The sequence below is a fragment of the Pan troglodytes genome, chromosome 2 (assembly GCF_028858775.2).
Source record: "Pan troglodytes isolate AG18354 chromosome 2, NHGRI_mPanTro3-v2.0_pri, whole genome shotgun sequence".
NCBI classification, from domain to species: Eukaryota; Metazoa; Chordata; class Mammalia; order Primates; family Hominidae; genus Pan; species Pan troglodytes.
Genome location: NC_086015.1, coordinates 139,063,818 through 139,090,472, shown reverse-complemented (window position 1 = coordinate 139,090,472; position 26,655 = coordinate 139,063,818). Strand labels below are relative to the sequence as shown.

At 39.9% G+C, this 26,655-nt stretch overlaps 1 long non-coding RNA gene across 1 annotated transcript; it reads left to right on the top strand.

The window, feature by feature from the left end:
* The first annotated feature begins 9,934 nt into the window (after window positions 1-9,934).
* On the top strand, window positions 9,935-18,162 carry LOC107970509 (uncharacterized). The gene is made up of 4 exons (XR_001713105.3): window positions 9,935-10,050; window positions 10,604-10,738; window positions 11,180-11,337; window positions 17,817-18,162. It is a non-coding gene; the product is annotated as an uncharacterized LOC107970509 (long non-coding RNA).
* The last annotated feature ends 8,493 nt before the right edge of the window (window positions 18,163-26,655 follow it).

Sequence of the window (26,655 nt, the reverse complement as noted above, 5' to 3'; positions counted from 1 at the left end):
AGTTGAGACTGTGATAGTACACATATGGAGGAGATGGCAATAGTGAGGTACAGGAGGATGGAAGGGAAATGTGGGAGCTATTAATAATCCAAAGAAAGCTTTGACTAGCTAGAGATATTTTCTTTTCCTTCAATGAGCCAAGTTTATTTGTGTTAGGAATAATTTGAATAACTGAAATCCACAGCTTTTTATTGCAAAACCTCATTTTATTCCCCATGTCTATTTTTCCCTTGTTAAATTCTGTCCATACCTCTGATGTTTCACTAAATGAATTATGAAATGGAAGGCCAATTAAGTCTACCCAGACTTATATAAAGTTAAGTTTGCTCAGAGCTATTAATGGTGGGTTATTAGCAAAACATACAAATCCCTCCCCAGTTTTATGATCTTCAATACTGGAATAGAACATGTGCCCAAAGATCATTTCCTTGGTTGCCTTAACTCAGAGAGTGACTTTACCAGCATTGGCTCAATGAGTGGTTTATTTGATTCTTAAAGAATAAAGTGTAAGGGGAAAGTTCACAATTTTCTTGTCAAACAAAGCCATGTCAGTATTTAATATAGTTTGAAAACAATTTGTTGGTGTCCAACCTAAAATTTTTCCCTTCCTCCCTCCCTCCCTCTCTCCCTCCCTCCCTCCCCCTCCCCCTCTTCCTCCTCTTCCTTCCTTGTAACTACTTTGAAAAAGAAAATTCCTTGTTAATAAAAAAGTCCTTATTTATTTAACAAATGTCAACTAATAAAAAATTTACTTATGCAAAAATGTGAGCCACAGTGCAAATTAAAATCCATTCTTCCGAGATGTTAGAAGGAATAGCCATGAAGATTTCTATTCATGGCAAGTTAACACAATTACCCTGAAAGGACTCTTCTGACATAACAAAAACAACAACAAAATAAAAACCTAGAATGCTGAAGGAAATGAAATGAACAATATTTTATTATTTATATTTAAAAATAAATTTTATTGTGTATATTTAAGGTATTAAAAATGATGTTATTAGATACATACGTATAGGAAAGCAGTTACTATAGTGGAACAAGTTAACATGTCCATGATCTCACATAGTTACCCATTTTAAACATCATTTTAAATATATAGCAGAGTTTCCAGGAATTTAGGAAAGGAAAGATCCAGGGATCCAAATATGAAGAGGAAGCTGAAAACTAGAGTAGTAAGGAGGCACTCACTGCTGCAGACCTGAGAGGGGTTCCAGTCTTAGTTAAGCGGGTGACTTCAGTTGAAGAACCGCAAGGAATAGGAGTTGAGATTTTGGGCATTCATGCAGCAGGATGTTAGAACTGAGATCCTCTCCTGACCATAAAGCTCTCAATGGGCTGTATCCTCAGTGAAATGGTGTCTAAAAACATCAACCTACTGGTAAAAAAACCAAACCAAACCAAACCAAAACAAAAACCCATAAGGGTACTTGGTGTCTAATGAGAATTCATAAGCACCTTCCTGTTATACTTACTTGTGTGATCTGGGAAATCCAACTAAAGAAATTAATGTGGAATTGGTACCAGACTAGTAAAACCTAGGGGTCACCTCTGTGGAAGGACATGCTTTAAATCCTTATCACACAGTATTCCTGCAGCTAAAGCACTGCCAGACTCAAGATCGCTATTCAAAATGACAACATTCTCAAAGAACTAATTCCTCACAGTTGAGAGTTAGCAGAAACAACAAAAGAATTAAGTCCCTAAAGCTTCAGATAACAGAATCATTGGATACATCCTCTAAATGAAGTATGTTTAAAGTGATTAGAGATGCAAAAGAAGGATTGAAAAACATGATAATGAAATATAGCCTATAAAATTATCAGCCAGTTTTGGAAAAGAATAAAATAGAAACTCTGTTTTCTTCTCATAGAGGTTAAAACATAAAATAGTTGAAAATAAAAAAATTCAAATTATATATTACATAGCAGATTAGGTAAAGATGAAGACTAAACAAATTAATTGAGAGGTCTTAAAGAGAGATACAAAGAATGAAAATATGAAAGAATATTAGAGTCATAAAAAGTAGAATGAAAAGGTGTAAGATAAATAAAATAGAATTTTTGTGAGGACATAATAGACATAATGGGAGAAAAGTAATATTAAAAGAGATAATACCTTGAGAATTTTCCAAAATGTTAAGAGGCAAAATCTCAGGTTCAGGAAATATGAATTCCAAACATTTTATTTTTGAGTAAGATAAAATTTACATCAGACACACCTTAATGAAACTTATGTATAGTACACACATAAATATAGTACAAGGAGAAAATTGTAAAAGCAAATAGAAAGCAAATAGAAGATCACAGAAGAAGGAAATTAGACTGACAGCATACTTCACTACAGGGAAAATAAAAACCCGAAGACAGTGGAATAACATCTTTATTGTGCTAAAAGAAAATAATTGTCAACATGGAATTTTATATTTAGCTACATTAAAATTCTGTGATAAAGGTGAATGTTGTAATAAACACTTTCAGACAAAAACAGAATTTCTTGCTAAGAGATCTTTGGTGGAAGATTTTCTAAAACATAGGTACTCTACCCTGACTGTACATTGGAATCACCAGTAGATGTTTGCCATATATTGCTAGTCTCAGAGATATATATTTAATTGTTCTGAGGCATAAATTGGGGTTTTAAAAACATCCCAGGGTGATTCTAATGTGATGTCAAGTTTGAGAGCCATTGGTATAAAAAAGATGTACTTCATGAAGAATGAAACTGAATCCAAGAAGGGGTTCTGGGGTTTAGTTTCAACCCAAAAAATCATTAAACATGTGGTTAGATACAAATATTCACTGACTGAATGAAGAAATAATAATAATATTGACAAAGGGAATATAAAGGTACTATAGAAGTAGATTACTAGGCCAAAATAACATGTAAGAAAACAGTGAGGTAACTGAAAGTTCAAGGCATTTAGGGTCCTTTTATTATTCAGGAGGAGAGTAGATAACTGATTAACTTTGTTAAATAATTATACTCTAATTTATGGGTAATACTAAAATAGTAGGAATGTAATATGTAATTTCTAAACTGGAAGAAGTGTTAACCTGGCAGAAGTGTGAAAGGGGGTTATAGAATGTAGGGAGGCCTTAACAAATTTAGTTACATGTACCAGGCACATGGTGATGAGGGGTCCACCAGAACAGGGGCAGTGGAAATAGGAGAGGGTAGCATAGTTGCAGGAGATTCTACAAATTAACAACCAATATGACCTGGTAATTAATTTCCTAAAGGAATGTAGTCAGAAGGGGCAGAGGGAGTACAATCCCACCCCAACCACAGCACCTACAATTTTCAGTCAGGGTGACAAAAAAAATGAGCGTGAGAAGTTTGGAAGTCAAAAGGCTGGACGGACTGGGTGGGGAGGTGATGAAGGTTTCTAACATTTGCAGGCAGCATTTAGGTGGTAATTCCAGGCAGCTGAACTGGATCCCAGGAGGGCAATGACTGTGGAAGATGAAGAGGAATCAGACCATCCATCTAGGAAGAGGATAGAGAACTCAGAAAAGAGGGTAGAGGGCTAAACATGGGTGTCCACATTTAGGAAGCATAGGGAAGAAGTTACAACAGAGAAGTAAAAAAGAGACTCACTCTGGTTTATGTAAAGAGAATCATTTGCATTTGGGTTATAATATTCAAAGCAAACCTTTAAGATGGAGAAGACATCAAACTTCCAAAGACTTAGTTTACATCACAGCTTGACTTTTTATTGGTGGATAAAAGTGAGACTGCTTAGAATGTTACCACTTATACTTCTCTAACTTTTTTATAAGTAAAAAAAGAGTTTTGAACTGTTGTTAAATAGAAAAAAGGTTACCAGGTAGGACCTTCTTCACTATTTTCCTTATCTACTTGAAACATCATATCACTTTGTCTAGCCTCATGATGGACTTGTGGTGGATTTAAAATGGCTGAAAATTCTTTAATGGAGGTGAGGTCCATTTTCTTTACTCTTCAATCTGGGATAGTTTGTGAGAGCCTTTACCAACTGAGTATGGACATAAGAGACTATGCCAGTTCTAGGCCTGGAGTTTAAGAAGACTGACATCTCCTGCCTTGGTCTTTTGGAGCCCTGAGTCACCATTCAAAAAATTCACCAATTTTTCTGAAGACCATTGTGCTGTAAGAAACTCAAACCATATGCAGAGAACCTAGAGGATGAAGCTGTATGTAGAAACAAGGGCCAAGGAGCACAGAGGTACCAGGTAGGTGAGTGAAGAAATGATCTTGGGAGAGGATCCTGCGACTCTGGCTTTCCTAGCTGAAAATATGTGGATCGGATATTAATAGCCCAGCTAAGCTCTTCCTGTAGTTTTCATCCACAATGCCACATAAAAACAAAATAAAAATGGTTCTTTTAGGTCACTTAATTTTGAGGTAATTTGCTACGGCAATAGCGAATCAGAACAAGACTACTTCTTTCAAAGGCTAATCACTCCAGGGATTCCAGACACCACTCCTAGGACTTCCCACCACCACTCAGCTTCCTTTGTCTTCTCTAGATTTTTATTCGTTCCTCTTCATTCTTCAAACTTTTATCCTTAGTTTACAAACACAGCTCCAAACATTTCCCCCATAGTTTTGCTTTTGTCTCAGACTACTGGGATGTCTTTCATTCTTCTCATTTCTATTAATGCCATAATTATGAAAAGAGTAAACTTCACTCATTCACTCACTCATTCATTTTCCACTTACTCTGTGCCAGGTACTCTTCTCAGTTCTGGTGATAAATAGGCAACCAAAGTGACATGACTCCTGCTCTTCTTGATCTTATAATGTGGTGAGGAGGTAGCAATTGTAAAATAGTAATGTGAGTGATTGCAATTATAGCTGAAATGAGTTGACAAAGTATAGGAACGTGGTTACATGAGGACATACAATGAAAGAATCTGACAGGGTGTTGGGGTAGACGGAAATTCAAAATCAAGGTGTTGGCAGGGTGAGTTCCTCCTTGGGGGCACAGAGGGAGAATCTGCTCCATGCCTCTCTTCTAGCTTCTGGTGGTTGCTGGCAATCCTTGGTGTTTGGTGGCTTGCAGCTGCATCACTCCAATCTCTTCCTCCATTGTCATGTAGGCATCTTCCCTCTGTAGGTCTATATCTTCACATGGTATTTTCCTCTCTGTGTGTCTGTCTCTGTGTCTCTTCTCCTATTCTTATAAATACGCCAATCTTATTTGAATAGTATGACCTTATATTAACTAACTATATCTCTAATGACACTATTTCCGAGTCAGGTTGCATTCTTTTTATTTTAGATGGAGTCTCGTGCTCTGTCACCCAGGCTGGAGTGCAGTGGCATGATCTCAGCTTACTGCAACCTCCACCTCCTGGGTTCAAGCAATTCTCCTGATACTCCTGCCACAGCCACCTGAATAGTGGGATTACAGGCACGGGCCGCCATGCCTGGATGATTTTTGTATTTTTAGTAGATACAGGGTTTCGCCATGTTGGCCAGGCTTGTCTCTAACTCTTGACCTCAGGTGACCTGCCTGCCTCAGCCTCCCAAAGTGCTGGGATTACAGGTGTGAGCCACCATGCCTGGCCCAAATAAGGTCACATTCTATGATTCCAAGAAGGACATGCATTTTGGGGGGACACTATTCAACCTGGTACACCATGCATCAGCAAACCCTAATGCTGTTACTTAAAAAATATGTCCAGTATCTGACAACTTCTTACCACTTCCACTGCTGCCACCCTGGTCCAAGCCACCAGAATTGTTACAATAACCTTCCTACTGGTCTGTCATTCATTTGTCTGACATACGTTTATGGAGGCACAGCAACATGAAGAATTAAGCTGGGTTTGCATAAGCCTGCCCACTGCTGACCCCAGCTGTGTGGCCAAGGGAAGCCCAACTCCCTACTCTCATTCCTGACAATGTCTGAGAGATACAAAGACATGAAATCAGGTTTTTCTCCCTCCATTGGAGAGAACAGGCTGAATTCCAATGACTAACATGAATGAATGCCAGGAGGCTGGAGTTCAAACACCAGTGAGGTTTGCTGTGTAGCCTTTCAGGATGCTGTGGATAAAATATGTGTAAGTCTTGAGAAATCCTATTTCTATGAGCTCTGTCCCTTCCAGGGCATTTAGTTCTGGACCACAGAGTGGTATTTCTGTGTGGCTTCCCAGTGATCCTACGTCTTGGAAAGAGAGAACTGTTCCAGGCTGGAAGGCATTCTGGTGGGCATGGAGAGTCTTTGACCCTTTATTCAAGGCTGTTAGAAAGTTAGCTGACTATTTCATTTCATTTGCCTTTCTTGCCACTGGTAGTTCACGTTTTATTTACTAAAATCTTATTATAATAGCCTAGTAGAATGAATCAGAATTAATGAAAAATAAATTATAGACTTTTTTTTTACTTATAATGCAGACATTTTTAAAGGAATGCAGTTTTTATTTGCAGATAACAGCAATCCACACTAACTGCTAAGTACTTTTAAGCTGACATTCATCTAAGCCCGCTTTAATGAACAGATAACTCATTTATAATTAGCAGTGCCAATTAATTGGCATGCAAACAATTAAAGTGATTAAAGTGCTAAAGTTCTTAAGAACAGTTTTTCCTAAGTAGGTTATAGACAAACCCTCCCTGACCCTGCATCTTGTTTACATGATTAAATTGCTGAGGAAGACTTTCTTTATAGATAGCACATGAAGAAATTTTAACTCAGCCTTGGTGAGTGATCCCTGATTTGGAATCAGTAATGGAGAATTTATTGTACTCTGATTTTCCCAATCAATGCTTTTTTTTAGTGTAAATTATATAACTTTGTGGGTCTCTTACATATTACTATGCCCCTGCCACCAGCCACTGGGCTTCAGTAAACTTGAAGCTGTCAATATCCCACCCCAGTCACTTTTCTTTTCATATCTATCTCATATCCTAGAAATATGAATAGAAACCTGTGGGGTTTTATTTATTTTTATAATTGACAAGGAAAAATGATATATTTTTACAGTGTTCAACCTGATGTATTGTTATATGTATACGTTGTAGGATGGCTAAATCAAGCTACTTAACACTTACATTACCTTACATACTTTTTTTTTGTGATAAGAACATTTACAGTCTACCCTCTTAGGAATTTTCAAGTCTACCATATATTTTTATTAACTGTGGTCACCATGATGTATGATAGAACTTTTACATGTATTCCTCCTCTTTAACGGAAATTTTATATCCTTTGACAAACATATCCCCAATTCCCCCACCCCTAGCCTCTGGTAATCACCATTTCACTCTGTTTCTGTGAGTTTCGCTTTTTTTTTTTTTTTTTTTAAACAATCAACATGTTAGTAAGATCATATGGTATTTGTCTTTCTGTGTGTGGCCCATTTCACTTAGCATAATGTCCTCCAGGTTCATCTATATTGTGGCAAATGACAAGATTTCCTTATTTTTTTTAAGGCCAAATAATATTCCATTGTTTATATATACAACAATTTCTGTGTCCATTCATCGTGGGGTTTTATTTTAAATGGCTGCAAATTCTTTGACAGTCCTCTCATTAAGGACAGGTTCTATGTCCTTTACCCTTGAGCCAGAGTAGGCTTGTAACTTGCTTGTAACCAATAGAATGTATCAGAAGTGGCACTGTATGATTTCTCAGGCTAAGCCAAAAGAGACATTGCAGCTTCTGTCTTGTCCACTGGAACACTGGCATTTTAGGCCCAGACCTGCCACATGAAACGTTGAAGCTTTCTGAGGCCGCCATGCTGTGAGGAAGCACAGGCCACGTGGAGAGGCACGTATAGGTGCTTTTGTTGACAGCCCCAGCTGGGATCCCAGCTAGCAGTCAGCATCAACATAAGACATGAGTGAAAGGCCTGAGGGTGGTTCCAGACCCCAGCTGTTGAGTTACCGCCAACCTTCATATCTTCCTTGCTGAGGCACCAGCCATCATGGAGCAGAGACAAGCCATCTCTCCTGTGCTCTTTCTGAATTTCTCACCCACAAAAGCTGTCAGTGTAATAAAATGGTCAGTGTTTTATGCCACTACCTTTGGTTTGTTTTGTTTTGTGGCAATAGTAACTGGAAGAAGGGCTTTTTTTCTTTTCACTTTAAGGTGCTGTACAATATCCATCTCCTATTTTTTCCCCTTTAACAAGCTTATTTTGGTTTCTATTTTATCCTTGAATATCTTCTGCTACACTGTTTGCGTTTGTTGGTTTTTAAAAACATTTCCCTCATGAGCAATTGGAAGTGGGACTTGAATCCTCTTTGGAAATTTATTAACCCATTGAGTCTCAGCCACCATGATGGTGGGAGAATTATATCTACCTCATAGTGTTGTTGTGAGAATTGGGTATATTGTAGGAAAGTACCTGGCATATAGCAGGCATCCATGTATGGATGGCAAAATAGGCAGGCAAGACATTTCTATATCCATTTACAACTGTGGATACAGATCCATTAGGTAAATGGTAATTAATATTAGAAGTTTTCAGAGACAAGTTATGGAACTCTGAACTTCAGTTTCCCATTTGCTCAAAGCACATTGATCTAAATGAGGGTATGTGGTATTCTCAGAGGAAGTTTGTGTGCGTGTGTTTGTGTGCACATACACATGTTGTCTCCTCTCTGTTGGGTAAATGACTGCATGCCCTTATAGCCTATCCATCACTGCATGAAGTTGAAAACAACAGCAACAACCAAACCAAACCAAATCAAAGCAAACCAACAGAAAATTACCCAAAACTCTCATAATGGTTATATTTGTCCAAGGACATTTGCAAATCATAGAGGTCAGATTATGAAGCAGAACCCACTGAATGGGCTGGTCTGTGGCACAGCCTCAAGTCTGGAGAGAAAGGTCCACCCCTTCCTTGGCTGGAGGCATGTTTGCTTTCTGGAAAAGTACATTTGGTACAGTGGAGACCTTTGACATTTTGATGGGCCAAGGACACTTTTAAAATCTGTGGATCTTCTCCCCAGAAAAATGAACACACTCATTCTCTCACAACAATTTGCACACCATTTTAGAGTATTCCTAGTTGCTATAAACAATTGAACCCTGCTAAAGAAGACAATAGGATTTAGAGTGCTTTGCCTTATGATCCAGGGGTAGTGAGTTTAGTTCTGACTAAAACAGGGAGGCTGTCATTTTTGGCTTCCTGTGTCACCTTACAAGATGGAAGCCAATTTCTGTAGAGCATCTATTGCAGATCAGGCCCTGTCCCAGGGGCTTCACATGTCTTAATTTAATCCCCAGGAAATCCAAGTAGGTAAGTATTTTGTCTCTATTATGAGGTTGAGAGAAAAGTGATTTTTCCAGTCTTACAGCTAATAAGTAGTGGGGCCCAGGTTTTAGAGTTGCCAACATCCAGTGTTTTCCTATTACTTTCTGTTTGTGTCTGGGGTGCTGGCTGAGATTGCTCCAAACAGATCATGACTGAATAACTTGATAGTCCTGGGCTTGCCGTTTAAATTTTCCCTCTTCCCCTACCCATCCCAGTCTACCTCTGTTCCTTTTGGCTGCCAGAGGACAGTATGGGGTGAGGGTGGAGGGGATGCTTTGTTGCCGGTTAGATTTAAGAAAAACAGTAAAAGCCAATGTGAGAGCAAGGGCCCCTGAGTCTGTATGTTTGGGCTGGAATCCACTGGGCCTTTGCAGACAAGAGATAGCCCAGCATTTTATTTAGCACCTTAGCTTTACAAAGAGTTTTTCCATTCAGTAATAAAATAGGCAGGCAAGACATTTCTATATCCATTTACAACTGTGGATACAGAAACTTTTTCAAGGAAATTGTCTTCCCAGGCCTTCCCATTCTGGTTCCAGGTCTTTTTCCATTACCTTGTAGCTGCATCCCATGCAGAACAAGGTTAAGAAATGCCATTCTGGGAAATTAAGGCTGCAGAGTGAAATCACAATGGCTTAGAGCAGTAAGTCATAAGTCATTGTGATTGGGATATGGCTGTCCTTGCACATGTTCCGGGAAGCGGCCCTCACAAATGTAGCCAATGTAGGACAAGCAGTAATCTGGGAAATTGTAACATAAGATCACATAATGGCGGTGGCTTTTGAATGATAAGGTAACTGATAAGGACTATTAAGAAAGGAACACAGGAGACTAAAAATCTGAAAGATTTCCTCTAACACTGCCCAAAAAGAGTGTGATCTGATTTTAGATGAATTGTACTGGTTCTTTGGACTAAAATATCCCTCCAGCAGAGAAAGGCAATTCATCAAGCAACCAGAGCTAGAAAGTAATTCTCTGAAAGAACATCCGGCTGCCCTGGCTCGTGGTCTTTGCTTACCCAGAAGAGAATCTGCAATTTGGCCATCTGAGTGCTGTTGACCAGCATGGGTTCTTTTAGTGATGATCCTGCTGGGAGATAAGATGGGATATTGGTTTATCAATCACTCTCTGGTGAGTTCAGATTCACAATTTAATCTCTTGTTGCCTGAACATCTCTGCTGGAACTGATACAGATCCTGAACCTGCTCAGATGTTAAACAGCTTTTGGGCTTTGGGTTTTCAATTGGGTCCAACTATACTTAGGAGGCCCTCATTTGAAGAAAACAGAACCTTTCTCATTAAAAGGCCTTGGGAGCTAATAGGAACCATAATCTTGTTTTGTCCAGAAACCCAGCATGTCCACCTAGTTCTAAAGCTCCAAAGAACAGAAGTTTAAAAGAGCACAGGTGTGTGTTTGAGCAAGAATCTTGCAAAAGCATTCCTGAGTGTAGCCTCAGTGTGAGGATCTCAAACTTACTCAGGTTAGTACCCTCAAATAGAGATGGAGTGTGGTTACTACTAGCCTACTACAAGGTTAGGTGCCTTGGAGGGTCCTCTGGGCCTAGGTTATTTTGAAGTTTAGAAGAAGAAGTCTCACATGGGTAGTCTGAAGGGGCAGAGCAGCATCTCAGGAGGCAACCTGGTGGTATAGCTTGCTTTTGGGCAACAACTGGTCAAGTCCTGGGGCACATGGAGGGGATGTGAGCCCGGGGGAGAAGAAAGGGAGGTTCTCATTGGTTTGGAGGCTGGGAAGTTAGTTGGTGATGATGCCAGTCAGATTTGGTTCCTGGGTTCTCTTCAGAGATCCTTCCCATGGTCCACTCACTTAGCTTTGGTAGTGTCCCTTCTCCATTATGGGAAGTTACCTGAGATAGGTTGGGTTGGGGAAGCAGATACCTAACTAGCGGATGTAACACTCTCAGATCCCATCATGCAGAAGTCATAAAGTGGATCCAGGATCTGACTTACTGGGGCTCAGCAATCCAGACAGATGGGGAAGCAGCAGAAGCTGAATTGCCTGGCTGCTAAGGCAGCACATTACACAGTATCCTGCTGGCATAGCAGGGTTTGGTGAACACAGGTATAGTGAGGGGAGGGAGTGTCTCACCTGGTGGCTGGAATTGGGGTAAAGTAGGTGACACCTAAGTCAGAGGGTGTCTGTGTACGGGTTCCATGCTATATATCAGAATTACATGAGATAATATATAATACAATCTTTATACTACATCTGATAAGTGCTTAACAATGACAACCACTATCATCATCATCATCATCAGCAGCAGCATCTTGCATAATACTTTATACCCATGTCCATGTAACATTCAGAAAGTCTAATAGTTGGTTATAGAAATGATAGTAAATTGTACTACAATTGAACTCAGTCCAGTGTTGGTCCATGGTAGAGCCTGGGCCCTCAGTGGCTTCTTAGAGCTGGAAGAGCCCATGAGGACCAAATATCATAAACTCAAGATCGGAGCCAGGCAGGTATCATGCATATGGTAATCAAGATAGTGTAGAACATTAGGGAAGGTTGGAGGCTGGGGGGACCTGGAGAGCATATACCACATCAAAGGGCAGTGGCTCCTCAACTCTAGCTGATAGTTGCCATGTGAAGCTGGGGGCCCAGGGATTATAGCTCTTCTGATTATTTTAGAAAGATAGAAATCTAGATTTTAAGGTAAAATTTTACAGTTTAAAAAATATTACAGACCAAACAAAACATATGTGCAGGCTGAATGGGACTCGTTAGCTGTCAGTCTGTGACACTCTTCTCTGAAGCAGGAATGCCCTTGAAGGCCCTCCTACCCTGGGGTCATCCAGCTAAAACTTCATGGGATGATCTGATTGTTCTTTGTAAGTCTTACCTTTCTGGCAGTATTATAAGTCACCAAAGTTGTAAATCTGGAGCAGGGCTGGGTCAATAGGGCTGTAACTGTAGCTACTTGCTATTGCTTACCTGCTGTTTTAACAGTAATTGGATTGGACACAGATTCTTGCCCTCCACCCAACATCATTCAGCCCCCAGGTCTAAACTCACATTTGAGCAACTGGGGGAGTTAATGTTGCTCTTGTTTACATCCTTGATGCTGAAGCAAGGCCTTGTAAAACCTACAGAAAACAGGAGTTAATGTTAAGCAGGAAACCTTGGGCAGTCCTAACATGTAAATGCAGGACGGACCAGCTACATGGATATGCAACCCGTGCAGCTGCACGTACCTAATACTTGGTGTAATGTGCTCTCTTATTGTCTTGAAATTCTTAATAATCTTTGAACGAGGGGGTCTGTATTCTCATTTTGTACCAGGCTCTACAAATTATGTAATTGTCCTGCATCAATGTGATCAGAGTTGAAATGAAATCATGTAAGTAGGATTTTTTAGAACCTCCTACAACTTGATTAGTTTGTGCTTTTGTGTGAGCTTAGGTAAAGCCCATGGAAGCCAGGGAATGGAAATATGTTTTCCTGGCCATTATAAAAGATGGGGATGTTCGCCACTGCTTTGTGTTGAGTGGAGAAAGTGGGAAAGGGTCCATTTCCTGTGATGTGACCCCTTCCCAGGGCTTTTCTTCTTTGTCCCAGGTGCTGGATCAACATTAGCTATTAGGCAAAGGAGACACAGGCAGGCATGGAATCACTTGTGGGGGTGGCTATTGTGCTGGAATTAGAGGAATCTGGAGACTAGATGACATCCCAGGGGGAAGAGAGCCAGGAGACTCAGATATTTTTCCTGATCATTTTCAGATCAGCAAAACCCTAGAGTAGCTGAGGAATGGGTATGTGCTGGGCATTAGCACAATTTTACTGATGCATTTTAGTTGCCTCTACAAAATCAAAACACAGAGCACTGAAAAGCTACTAAAATATCCTCATTTAGCCTCTGCAAGAGATTCATTGGTGCTGGAGTCATGATTAATTCCATTTCTATTGCTGCCTTATTCATTATACATATGGTCTGCTGCAGAGATACCAATTGTGGGATTTTGGGTACAGTAGGAAAATCCAATAGAGCAAGCCTTAAAAATGAGGGCTTCATCTTCATGCTTTGGCTTTGGCCTTTTAGCAAAGAATTTAGTGACTGCAGCTACCGAACTTGTTCTTAGTGAGAGGGGAAGCAGAACTTGAGAGAATCTGTTGTGTTAATGCCCTCCCTAAATCACAAATAGTTGCAGATCAAGAATTTGCTCTGCAAACTTGGCAAACTAGTTAGGATGGCCAGCTAATGATGACTAGAACAACCCATCAATCTGAGGCTCAATCAATAAAAACAAGTATTTCTTTTGGATAATCACCCATCCCTTCCCTAAACTCAAACACTCACATTTTTGAGACTATCATTACATTAACTGTACAGATGAATTTGGGAAAGAGTTGACATCTTTATTGTGGCAAATTCTCCTACCTAGGAACATGATGTTTCTCAGTGGATTCAATTTTTACTTTTATGTCCTTTAGTGAAAATTTATGATACTTTTTATTTAGTCCTGCATATTTCTTATTAACTTTGTTTCTGAATATTTCATATTTTCAATGGTATTTTGAAAGGAATCCTTTTTCATTATATTTTCTAACTAGTTAATTAGTTCTTACTGATATATTTAAAAGCTATTTTTATATATTTATTTTGTAATTACTACTGAACTCTTGTTATTATATTTTTATTTTTTTGCTCAATAATCATGTAATATGCAATATGTGGCATAAATACTGCAAGAATTTCTTCAGTGTCAGTGGCAGAAATCACTAATTGATTACGTCATCTTTCCCCATCAAGGCTGGATGCAGTAAATCCTTCTCAATCTACATTCTGTTGGGAGATGATTTTCCATGAGTCTGTTATGTTTCTACACATATTCTGAATGAGGCACTCACTGCCCATTGTGCTAAATTATCTTTTCAAAATTGTTTGTGTTGGGGCTTAGAAATAGATACCCCCAAACGTGGCACTTTGACATGCTGAACTAAAGAAGCAGCCTCTATTCCCTGGGGAGTTCTCTTTATTCCATGTCTTGTCTCAGTCCTCCACCTCTTCCAAAGTATAGGATAGGCTGTAGTTCCCTTATCTACTTAGAAACTGGACCCCAAAGAGGAACACAATTGCCTTCTATCTCTTCCCTGAAGTTTCATTAGCCAGAGAAGATTAAAACTCATATCACAGAGGAGGAGACTGAAAATCAAGTACCACACCTAGACCCCAGGCAAACTTTGTCTCAAAATATTGTCTATTCTAAGGTTCCATTCAGTTCCTCAAAAGAATTATGTATTGCCTGAGCATTGGGACCATTCATTACTTCTAAAAATCATTTACTGCATATTTTCCCATCTCACTTTTTCCTATAAGAAATGGTATATAAGCATCTGTACCCCCATTGGGTTATTGGGTAATCATTCTCTTTTGAGTCCCCTGTACTATGCATGTTAAAATAAACTTATATGCCCCTTCTCCCCATTAATCTGCCTTTTGCCAGTTCATTTTCAGCAAACTTTCAGAAGGTGAAGAGAGAAGTTTTTCCTTGGCCCCTACATTTGTATATCAAATAGCCTTAGAAGATAGAAATAGTATTGCCCTCATGAGTGAAGGGAAGGCATGCTAGTAAGGATGAAAGATTCAAGTTTCTTGAGCTCAGGATTCTTCTGTAACATATCTCATTGTATGTGCTTGTGTCCTCTGTCGCTCTTCACATCAAGTGGTAGGAATTGGGGTTCAGGGAACTGGTGCAAAAATACGGATACTCTGGCTACTTCTGTTGACGTGAGTAATCAATGGTCCCTCATCTCTGACCCAGGGATCTTGTGTCTTCTATCAGTATCCATGAAACCATGTTAGGGAAACTTGTTAGCTTACAAGTAGGGCACAGTCTCAGACCCTCTCATTTTGTTACAGTTTTGGTGATGAGGATGGGATGCTAATAGAAACATGACTTTCTGGAAAAGGAAAGGTGAATGCCTCCTGGGTTTACTAATGGTGCCGGGGTAAGGTCCACAGAGTTGGTAGTGGACATGTTCACTAAATTGTATGGTCAACTGAACAATAAATTGTCTTCCATTTTATTGTCTGTTAGTGAGAGGCATTGGAGAGGTGGTTGCAGAATGAGCATAAGGAAATAAATTAAAGACAGACACCTAAATGGTGCCCTGGTTGTTGTTAATTCTCCCGCAGACAAAAGGACTTTCTCACCAGTCCAGTGGTCAGCCTCAATTTAAAAAGCTACTGCTGAGATTTCTTTCTGAGTGGAAATAAGTTTCCACTCCATCCAGACAATAGTTGCAGAGATGCATACCTGGACTGAGCATAAAAGGAGAAAACTTTGTGAATGTGATGGGCAGAAATCATTAAAACTTTGGCTGGCTACTTGGGAGACAGGGTGGATGTGTTAAGGAAGAATGGCAATAGCTGAGACTTTGGTGGCTCCACCTCTTCTGTGATTTATTATGTCAAATTTACATCCATTGGAGACAAGAGTAGAGCTCTCTCAGGTGTTTTTTGTGTGTGTGTGTTTGTTGTTGTTGTTTTTTCTTCAGAAAGTTCTGACTACTATAAGGGAGATTTGAGCTTTGGCCCTCTTGGAGAGATTCCCTGATCTGAGAAAGACAAACTTCCTTGGGAAATCGTGGTTGAGACATTGACTAGTATCTGGGCTCTAACTGTTCTGGATTGGGTTTACAATGCTAATGAAAGTGACTCACTAGAGAATGAGAAACTGAACCAAAGAAATTGAGACAGATTCTTATGACTGGCTCTACCACTCTGGAAAATCCCCTTAGCTCTTTTGATGAAATTGGGCCAGATCTTAATGGATATTATCTTGATAATAATGTAGCACAAGGATCAGTAAACTTTTTCTGTAAAGAGCCAGATAGTAATTATTTTAGGCTTTTTGGGCCATACTGTCTCTGTTGCAACTACAACTTTGCCACTGTAGTATAAAAGCAGCCACAGCATTATGTAAATGAATGGATATAGCTTTGTTCCAATAAAACCTTATTTACAAAAGCAGGGAGCAGGCTGGATTTCATCTATAAGCTGTAGTTTACTGACCCCTGGCAATAACAGATGCCTTGGATTAAGGTGGTATCATCAATGAAGGTTGCTGCTGTGTAAGCTAAGCCTGAGTCAGCAAGAAGATGCAAATCCCCATGGTTCCAACCAAAAAGTAATGTGAAAAAAATGCTGCTCAGCGAAGGGGTTCCCAAGATTGACATAGATGGTATTGGCCATCAGGATCTTCTGCCTAATACAGAGTATTAGTTGGGCAGAAAACATTGGGAGTTCATTTGGTTGAGCCGCGAGCTACTGCCATGATGCTTAAAATCAAATGTAAATGAAAACCTCATTTAATACATGGAGCCACTCCATCCCTCCATACTCCCTGATCCCCACTCTCTATCTACCCTGACTTCAGCTACTTTAAGGAGAAAGATGAATAAAGGTGGGATGAGGTATTTCTATCTTCAAGGAAGATTAAAGATGATACATACTCATCTGCATATGCTGGGGAATTTTAGGAAGAAGAAGGATTTAAATTTTTCTGACTTTGTTGGATATGAGTACCTAAGTCACTATCCTACTCAGACCTGTGGGAGGACAAGGCACCCAGATTCAGCTATTGTGTCTATTACACAGAGTGATGGCACTTGGCATATTGTCTTGGATGTGTCAACACTTTCTTTTTCATACCACTGACATCTAAGGATTAAGATTGGTGGCTGTTAACACTCAAGGTCTCCAACATATGTTAGTAGTATTCTCCCAGGTGTACCTAAAGTCTCCTGCCATTTATTACAAGGGGGTGGACTAGAATTTAGTGAGTGTGCCTCTACCCTTTCATGTCCACCACTATCATTATATAGATGATGTCCTGTTGGTTGATGCTACAGACTGAACTGTGTCCCCTCAAAATTCATGTGTTGAAGCCCTGACTCCTAAAGTGACTGTATTTGGAGATAGAGCCTTTAAAGAGGTAATTAAGGGCTGGGCGTGGTGGCTCATGCCTGTAGTCCCAGCACTTTGGGAGGCCAAGGGGGTGCATCATCTGAGGTCAGGAGTTCGAGACCAGCCTTGCCAACATGGTGAGAACCTGTCTCTACTAAAAATACAAGCATTAGCTGAGCATGGTGGCTGGTGCCTGTAATCCCAGCTACTCAGGAGGCTGAGGCAAGAGAATCACTTGAACCCAGGAGGCGAAAGTTGCAGTGAGCCGAGATCACGCCACTGCACTCCAGCCTGGGGGACAGAGTGAGACTCTGTCTCCAAAAAAAAAAAAAAAAAAAAAAAAAAAAAGAGGTAATTGAGATTAAATAAAATCGTAAATGTGGGGCCCTAATTCAATATGACTGGCATCCATATAAGAAGAGGAAGAAGAAGAGACACCAGAGGTGTGTGTGCACAGAAAAAAAGCCATTGAGGACAGAGTGAAAAGGTGGTCATCTGCAAAGGCCTAGGGGTCTTAGGAGAAACCAAACCTGCTGACATCTTGATCTTGGACTTCCAGCCTTCAGAACTGTGAGGAATGAATTTCTGCTGTTTAACCCTCCTGATCTGTGGCATTTTGTTATTTCAGCCCTAGCAGACTAACACAGCTGGCAAGTCAGAAGCCTCAGACTCCAAGACCCTGACTGCAGTGCTATCACACCTCTGTCAGCAGAGTTGGCTAATGAATCTTGGAAAAATCAGAGTTCTTCTCACAAAATAAGGATCCTGTGAAGGAGAGTAATCAAGGAAAAGTTGCAATCTCTTCAGACCTCTATCATCAAAAAGGAGGCCCAGTGCATTATTGCACCGAGAAGTTCTCTGTAGGGGTGATCATAAGGGACCTTCAAATGTTTGAGGAAACATCATCAGTAGATAATGTAGCCCTCAGACAACTGCACTGTTTCTCTGCAGTAAAGCTACCCTTGGTCACTCGAGAGCTTCCTAGAGATTGAGTAATTATTTGGGCACACCTTGCAGACAGTTATCTTTATCATGGGAGTCATCCAATAGAAAAGGCGGTATAAAACCTGTCCCTGATGTTAGCTAAAGTGATTAGTTACACTATCTTTGTCCTGGAAAGCATTCAGATTAGCCTTAACTTATTAGCCAGGGTTGTTATGGTTGACAGAATTGCCTTAGGCTTTTTTTCTGTGGGCCAATGCAGAGGCTGTGCAATCACCAGTCCATCCTGCTATGTCTTGATCAATAGCTTGGGCCAATTTGAAAGGTCAATACAAAAACTTAAGGAGAAAGCCACCTGGATCTCTAAGGTAACCCTAATAGCTTACAGGATTTGTTCAGCTGGGTCTGGGACTCTTTGGGGTACAGTTGAGGTCAGTACTGCAGGTTGGCTCCATCCTGTTACTTGAAGTCCTGTTGATACTGGACTAATTGCATGCTGTATGAGACAGATTGAAAAGATTTGGTTTCAGCCTCACCTCATCTGATTAATTGAAGTGGTCAACAGTGGGAGATTCATGGGAAGATTCTCCAGAAGCTAAGATGCTATAGAAACGAGGGGTGAGTATTGTTCTGAGATAATCCTTCACAAGTCTCTTGTATATGTGCATATCTCATGAGCAAAGCACTCACTGTTGCTCTTTGTTTTAGACTATTTTTCTAAGATCCAATGTCTCTTTCCAAGAGAAGGACAGGTTTGCTTACAGTCTGGGAAAATAGAGAAGATAGTGTCCAGAGCAAAGGGCATGCTGAAATTCATTCTAAAAGATTTGGATTTCCTAAGCTCAGGGTTCTTCTTGTGCAGTGCACCTGTTGTGTGTGCGGCAGTCACCTGGCACTCTTCATGTCACCCTGTGGGAATTGAGGCTTGGGGAACTAGTGTAAAAATGGTGACACTGTGGCTACTCTTGCTGTGAGTTCTAGATGATCCTTTAGCCCTGACCTAGGAATCTCATGCGTTCTACTAGCATCCATAAAACTTTGGCAGGCTGACTTTTTAACTTACAAGAAGGATAAATTCTCAGGCACTATTCAGTTTTTAACACACTCCAAGTAGCCACTCCTAATCAGTTGGATGAGATGAAACCAATTTTCTGTCCTCGGCCCAGAGAATGTAAAGTGGGCAGTGGGCATGTGACAGGTAAGAAAAGGCCAGAACAAGCAGGACTAGCAGTTCAGCAAGGTGGGGAGGGTGGGAGTGAGGGGTAGGGAAGGGATGGTAGGGTGGTGGGGGAAAGAAGAGCATAGGCCGGGTGCAGTAGCTCACATCTGTAACCCCAGCACTTTGGGAGGCCAAGGTGGGTGGATCACTTGAAGTCAGGAGTTCAAGACCAGCCTGGCCAACATGGTGAAACCCTGTCTCTACCAAAAAATACAAAAATTAGCTGGGTGTGGTGATGTACGCCTGTAGTCCCAGCTACTTGGGAGGCTGAGGCGAGAGAATCGCTTGAACCTGGGAGGCAGAAGTTGCAGTGAGCCAAGATGGCGCCACTGCACTCCAGCCTGAGTGACAGAGTGAAACTCTGTCTCAAGAAAAAAAAAAAAGCATAGGGCCATGGTCATGCCAGGAGGGCCTATAAAAGATCACTTTGTCTCTAGGCATGTCACAGAAAGTTTTTCACTTAATATGAAACAGAATTTAGACCTGACTTCTTCCTGCTTTATTTACTAAAAGTAGTTTTATTTGACCTGTCTTGCTAGGGATAGGCCAGGTTGCTATGAGGGGATTTAGAAAAACTTGTCATCACCTTCTAGTTCCTATTTTTGTGTCTCTTTGCTTTCCCAGATGCCCCTTTTCCTTAATAAAAACTTATTTATATGGAAGAACCCATTAGTGACCAATTACATCCTAGTGTTGATTCAAATTATTGGTGTGTTAGGGAACATTCTTTGGACCGTAGCTATATTTTTGGAAGGAATGGCACTTCCACATAGAAGACATTCACGGAATTTTCAAGCAGGAAGGGATATTTGGAAGGATTTCCTGGTGCCCTTACATTGTACTGTGTAGGCAGCAACTCTGCTTCACAGATCTGACTGGCAGCAGTGCTGATGGTTGGCTCCCTGGCGCCCCTTCCCCACTAGGAACAATCCTTGGTCTACTAAAATAAAGTTGCACTAACATAAAACTATAAAGAAAATAAATCTAGTTACATATCATCTTTTGGTGTCTTTTGCAAATCTTCACCAGCTGTAATACCTCAGATCTTAATTTTCATGCTAGGGGCTTTTTTTTTTCAGAAACTTGTAGAAATCTGAAGGAAGAGAGAATTTTTAAGCATCCTCATCCTAATTAAGTTGGCCTATTTTTTTTTAAGAAATGGGAATGATTATCTCAGAGATTAATTAAGATTGTTAAAGGTGGTGGCAGACCAGAACCTAAATACTCCCATAAATTTTTCTCCCCTGGTCTAGAATGAACATATCATGAGCAAAAGGGCAGAGGTTATTAAAGTGAATGAGGTCATTGCCTTTTACAGGTTGATGGTGCCCTTTCACTCTGCAGCAGCAGGTAAGAGAGAGGAGGAGAAATCTTCATCACCTTTACATTTGGATCATATAATGCATTCCCTAATGTATTATGAAATATCATCCTAATGAATTCATCTTAAACATGATACTTATCAGAGTAATGAACAGAATGCCTAGAAGTCCAGGACTGCTCCTGTTAGTTACATCAGAAACCACTCAGAGAAAGCAGTTATCATCCAATGCCTCATTTCAAAGAATTTAATGGCTCTGAAAGTTGTGGGGAAGAATAGTTCACACCTTAAGAAATGCCTCTGAAACTACTGTATTTTTATTTTCAATTAGGGAGAAAAATATCTTGTCCGCTGGTCCTTAAAAGGTCTCAAACCTTTGGGCTTGAAGTGATGGAACCTGGAACAACTCAAGAATTGGATCTTTCTAGCTAAATGAGACCCTTAGATCATACATAACCTGGGACAGGCTTGTGAGGATTCAGTTCCCTCTCTTGTCTCCTGCCCTGGGAGAAATATTTCAGAAAGGGCTTTGTTCCTCTACAGTGAGTGGATGGAAGGAGACATGCTCCAATAGGGAGGGCCATCTCTCTCTGGCATTTTTTTAAAATTTTTAATTTTTGTGGGTACATAGTAGATGTATATGTTTGTGGGGTACATGAGATATTTTGATATAGGCATGCAATGTGTGATAATCATATCAGGCAAGGTAAATGGGTATGTATCTCCTCAAGCATTTATCCTTTCTTTCTGTTACAAGCAATCCAATTATACTATTTTAGTTATTTTAAAATGTACAATTACATTATTATTGACTGTAGTCAACCTGTTGTTCCATCATATACTAGGCCTTACTCTTTCTAATATTTTTTTTGTACCCATTAACCATCCCCACTCTCCCACCTTCCCACTACTTCACTACCCATTCCAGCCTCTGGTAACTTTCCTTCTACTCCCTATCTCTTTGAGGTAAATTGTCTTAATTTTTAGTTTTCACAAATAAATAGAACATGAGAAGTTTATCTTTCTCTGCCTGGCCTGTTTACTTAACATAATGATCTCCAGTTCCATCCATGTCATTGCAAATCAAGATCTCATTTGTTTTTTATGGCTGAAGAATACTCCATTGTGTATATGTACCACATTTTCTTTACCCATTTATCTGTTGATGGACACTCAGATTGCTTCCAAATCTTGGATATTGTGAATAGTGCTGCAATCAACATGGCAGTGAAGATACCTCTTCAATACATTAATTTCCTTTCTTTGGGGTATATACCCAGCAGTGGGATTGATGGATCGTATGGTAGCTCTATTTTTAATGTTTTGAGGAACCTCCAAACTGTTCTCAATAATTATTGTACTAATTTACATTTCCACCAACAGTGTACAATGGTTTCCTTTTCTCCACCTCCTCACCAGCATTTGTTATTGCCTGTTGTTTGGATAAAAGCCATTTTAACTGGGGGAGATGATCTCATTGCAGTTTTTTAATTTGCATTTCTCTGATGATCAATGATGTTGAGCACCTTTTTGTAGGCCTTTTTGCCAGTTATATGTCTTCTTTTGAGAAATGACTATTCAGTTGTGCAGAAGCATTTTTTTTTGTTTGTTTTTGTTTTTGTTTGAGATGGAGTCTCGCTCTGTCGCCCAGACTAGAGTGCAGTGGCGCGATCTTGGCTCACTGCAACCTCTGCCTCCCAGGTTCAAGCGATTCCTGCCTCAGCCTCCTGAGTAGCTGGGATTACAGGCACATGCCACCAATGCCCGGCTAATTTTTGTATTTCCTTTTTTTTCTTTTATCATTATTATACTTTAAGTTTTAGGGTACATGTGCACAATGTGCAGATTAGTTACATATGTATACATGTGCCATGCTGGTGTGCTGCACCCATTAACTCATCATTTAGCATTAGGTATAACTCCTAATGCTATCCCTCCCCCCTCCCCCCACCCCACAACAGTCCCCAGAGTGTGATGTTCCCCTTCCTGTGTCCATGTGTTCTCATTGTTCAATTTCCACCTATGAGTGAGAACATGCGGTGTTTGGTTTTTTGTCCTTGTGATAGTTTACTGAGAATGATGATTTCCAATTTCATCCATGTCCCTACAAAGGACATGAACTCATCATTTTATGGCTGCATAGTATTCCATGGTGTATATGTGCCACATTTTCTTAATCCAGTCTATCATTGTTGGACATTTGTGTTGGTTCCAAGTCTTTGCTATTATGAATAGTGCCGCAATAAACATATGTGTGCATGTGTCTTTATAGCAGCATGATTTATAGTCCTTTGGGTATATACCCAGTAATGGGATGGCTGGGTCAAATGGTATTTCTAGTTCTAGATCCCTGAGGAATCGCCACACTGACTTCCACAATGGTTGAACTAGTTTGCAGTCCCACCAACAGTGTAAAAGCGTTCCTATTTCTCCACATCCTCTCCAGCACCTGTTGTTTCCTGACTTTTTAATGATTGCCATTCTAACTGGTGTGAGATGGTATCTCATTGTGGTTTTGATTTGCATTTCTCTGATGGCCAGTTGATGATGAGCATTTTTTCACGTGTCTTTTGGTTGCATAAATGTCTTCTTTTGAGAACTGTCTGTTCATATCCTTCGCCCACTTTTTGATGGGATTGTTTGTTTTTTTCTTGTAAATTTGTTTGAGTTCATTGTAGATTCTGGATATTAGCCCTTTGTCAGATGAGTAGGTTGTGAAAATTTTCTCCCATTTTGTAGGTTGCCTGTTCACTCTGACGGTAGTTTCTTTTGCTGTGCAGAAGCTCTTTAGTTTAATGAGATCCCATTTGTCAATTTTGGCTTTTGTTGCCATTGCTTTTGGTGTTTTAGACATGAAGTCCTTGCCCATGCCTATGTCCTGAATGGTAATGCCTAGGTTTTCTTCTAGGGTTTTTATGGTTTTAGGTCTAACGTTTAAGTCTTTAATCCATCTTGAATTAATTTTTGTATAAGGTGTAAGGAAGGGATCCAGTTTCAGCTTTCTACATATGGCTAGCCAGTTTTCCCAGCACCATTTATTAAATAGGGAATCCTTTCCCCATTGCTTGTTTCTCTCAGGTTTGTCAAAGATCAGATAGTTGTAGATATGTGGTATTATTTCTGAGGGCTCTGTTCTATTCCATTGATCTATATCTCTGTTTTGGTACCAGTACCATGCTGTTTTGGTTACTGTAGCCTTGTAGTATAGTTTGAAGTCAGGTAGCGTGATGCCTCCAGCTTTGTTCTTTTGGCGTAGGATTGACTTGGCGATGCGGGCTCTTTTTTGGTTCCATATGAACTTTAAAGTAGTTTTTTCCAATTCTGTGAAGAAAGTCATTGGTAGCTTGATGGGGATGGCATTGAATCTATAAATTACCTTGGGCAGTATGGCCATTTTCACAATATTGATTCTTCCTACCCATGAGCATGGAATGTTCTTCCATTTGTTTGTATCCTCTTTTATTTCCTTGAGAAGTGGTTTGTAGTTCTCCTTGAAGAGGTCCTTCACATCCCTTGTAAGTTGGATTCCTAGGTATTTTATTCTCTTTGAAGCAATTGTGAATGGGAGTTCACTCATGATTTGGCTCTCTGTTTGTCTGTTATTGGTGTATAAGAATGCTTGTGATTTTTGTACATTGATTTTGTATCCTGAGACTTTGCTGAAGTTGCTTATCAGCTTAAGGAGATTTTGGGCTGAGACAATGGGGTTTTCTAGATATACAATCATGTCATCCGCAAACAGGGACAATTTGACTTCCTCTTTTCCTAATTGAGTACTCTTTATTTCCTTCTCCTGCCTAATTGCCCTGGCCAGAACTTCCAACAGTATGTTGAATAGGAGTGGTGAGAGAGGGCATCCCTGTCTTGTGCCAGTTTTCAAAGGGAATGCTTCCAGTTTTTGCCCATTCAGTATGATATTGGCTGTGGGTTTGTCATAGATAGCTCTTATGATTTTGAGATACGTCCCATCAATACCTAATTTATTGAGAGTTTTTAGCATGAAGGGTTGTTGAATTTTGTCAAAGGCCTTTTCTGCATCTATTGAGATAATCATGTGGTTTTTGTCTTTGGTTCTGTTTATATGCTGGATTACATTTATTGACTTGCATATATTGAACCAGCCTTGCATCCCAGGGATGAAGCCCACTTGATCATGGTGGATAAGCTTTTTGATGTGCTGCTGGATTCAGTTTGCCAGTATTTTATTGAGGATTTTTGCATCAATGTTCATCAAGGATATTGGTCTAAAATTCTCTTTTTTGCTTGTGTCTCTGCCCGGCTTTGGTATCAGGATGATGCTGGCCTCATAAAATGAGTTCGGGAGGATTCCCTCTTTTTCTATTGATTGGAATAGTTTCAGAAGGAATGGTACCAGTTCATCCTTGTACCTCTGGTAGAATTCGGCTGTGAATCCATCTGGTCCTGGACTCTTTTTGGTTAGTAAGCTATTGATTATTGCCACAATTTCAGAGACTGTTATTGGTCTATTCAGAGAGTCAACTTCTTCCTGGTTTAGTGTTGGGAGGGTGTATGTGTCGAGGAATTTATCCATTTCTTCTAGATTTTCTAGTTTATTTGCGTAGAGGTGTTTGTAGTATTCTCTGATGGTAGTTTGTATTTCTGTGGGATCGGTGGTGATATCCCCTTTATCATTTTTTATTGCATGTTTTTGATTCTTCTCTCTTTTTTTCTTTATTAGTCTTGCTAGCAGTCTATCAATTTTGTTGATCCTTTCAAAAAACCAGCTCCTGGATTCATTAATTTTTTGAAGGGTTTTTTTGCATCTCTATTTCCTTCAGTTCTGCTCTGATTTTAGTTATTTCTTGCCTTCTGCTAGCTTTTGAATGTGTTTGCTCTTGCTTTTCTAGTTCTTTTAATTGTGATGTTAGGGTATCAATTTTGGGTCTTTCCTGCTTTCTCTTGTGGGCATTTAGTGCTATAAATTTCCCTCTACACACTGCTTTGAATGTGTCCCAGAGATTCTGGTATGTTGTGTCTTTGTTCTCGTTGGTTTCAAAGAACATCTTTATTTCTGCCTTCATTTCGTTATGTACCCAGTAGTCATTCAGGAGCAGGTTGTTCGGTTTCCATGTAGTTGAGTGGTTTTGAGTGAGTTTCTTAATCCTGAGTTCTAGTTTGATTGCACTGTGGTCTGAGAGACAGTTTGTTATAATTTCTATTCTTTTACATTTGCTGAGTAGAGCTTTACTTCCAACTATGTGGTCAATTTTGGAATAGGTGTGGTGTGGTGCTGAACAAAATGTATATTTTGTTGATTTGGGGTGGAGAGTTCTGTAGATGTCTATTAGGTCCACTTGCTGCAGAGCTGAGTTCAATTCCTGGGTATCCTTGTTAACTATCTGTCTTGCTGATCTGTCTAATGTTGACAGTGGGGTGTTAAAGTCTCCCATTATTATTGTGTGGGAGTCTAAGTCTCTTTGTAGGTCACTCAGGACTTGCTTTATGAATCTGGGTGCTCCTGTATTGGGTGCATATATATTTAACATAGTTAGCTCTTCTTGTTGAATTGATCCCTTTACCATTATGTAATGGCCTTCTTTGTCTCTTTTGATCTTTGTTGGTTTAAAGTCTGTTTTATCAGAGACTAGGATTGCAACCCCTGCCTTTTTTTGTTTTCCATTTGCTTGGTAGATCTTCCTCCATTCTTTTATTTTGAGCCTATGTGTGTCTCTGCACGTGAGATGGGTTTCCTGAATACAGCACACTGATGGGTCTTGACTCTTTATCCAATTTGCCAGTCTGTGTCTTTTAATTGGAGCATTTAGTCCATTTACATTTAAAGTTAATATTGTTATGTGTGAATTTGATCCTGTCATTATGATGTTAGCTGGTTATTTTGCTCGTTAGTTGATGCAGTTTCTTCCTAGTCTCGATGGTCTTTACATTTTGGCATGATTTTGCAGCGGCTGGTACCAGTTGTTCCTTTCCATGTTTAGTGCTTCCTTCAGGAGCTCTTTTAGGGCA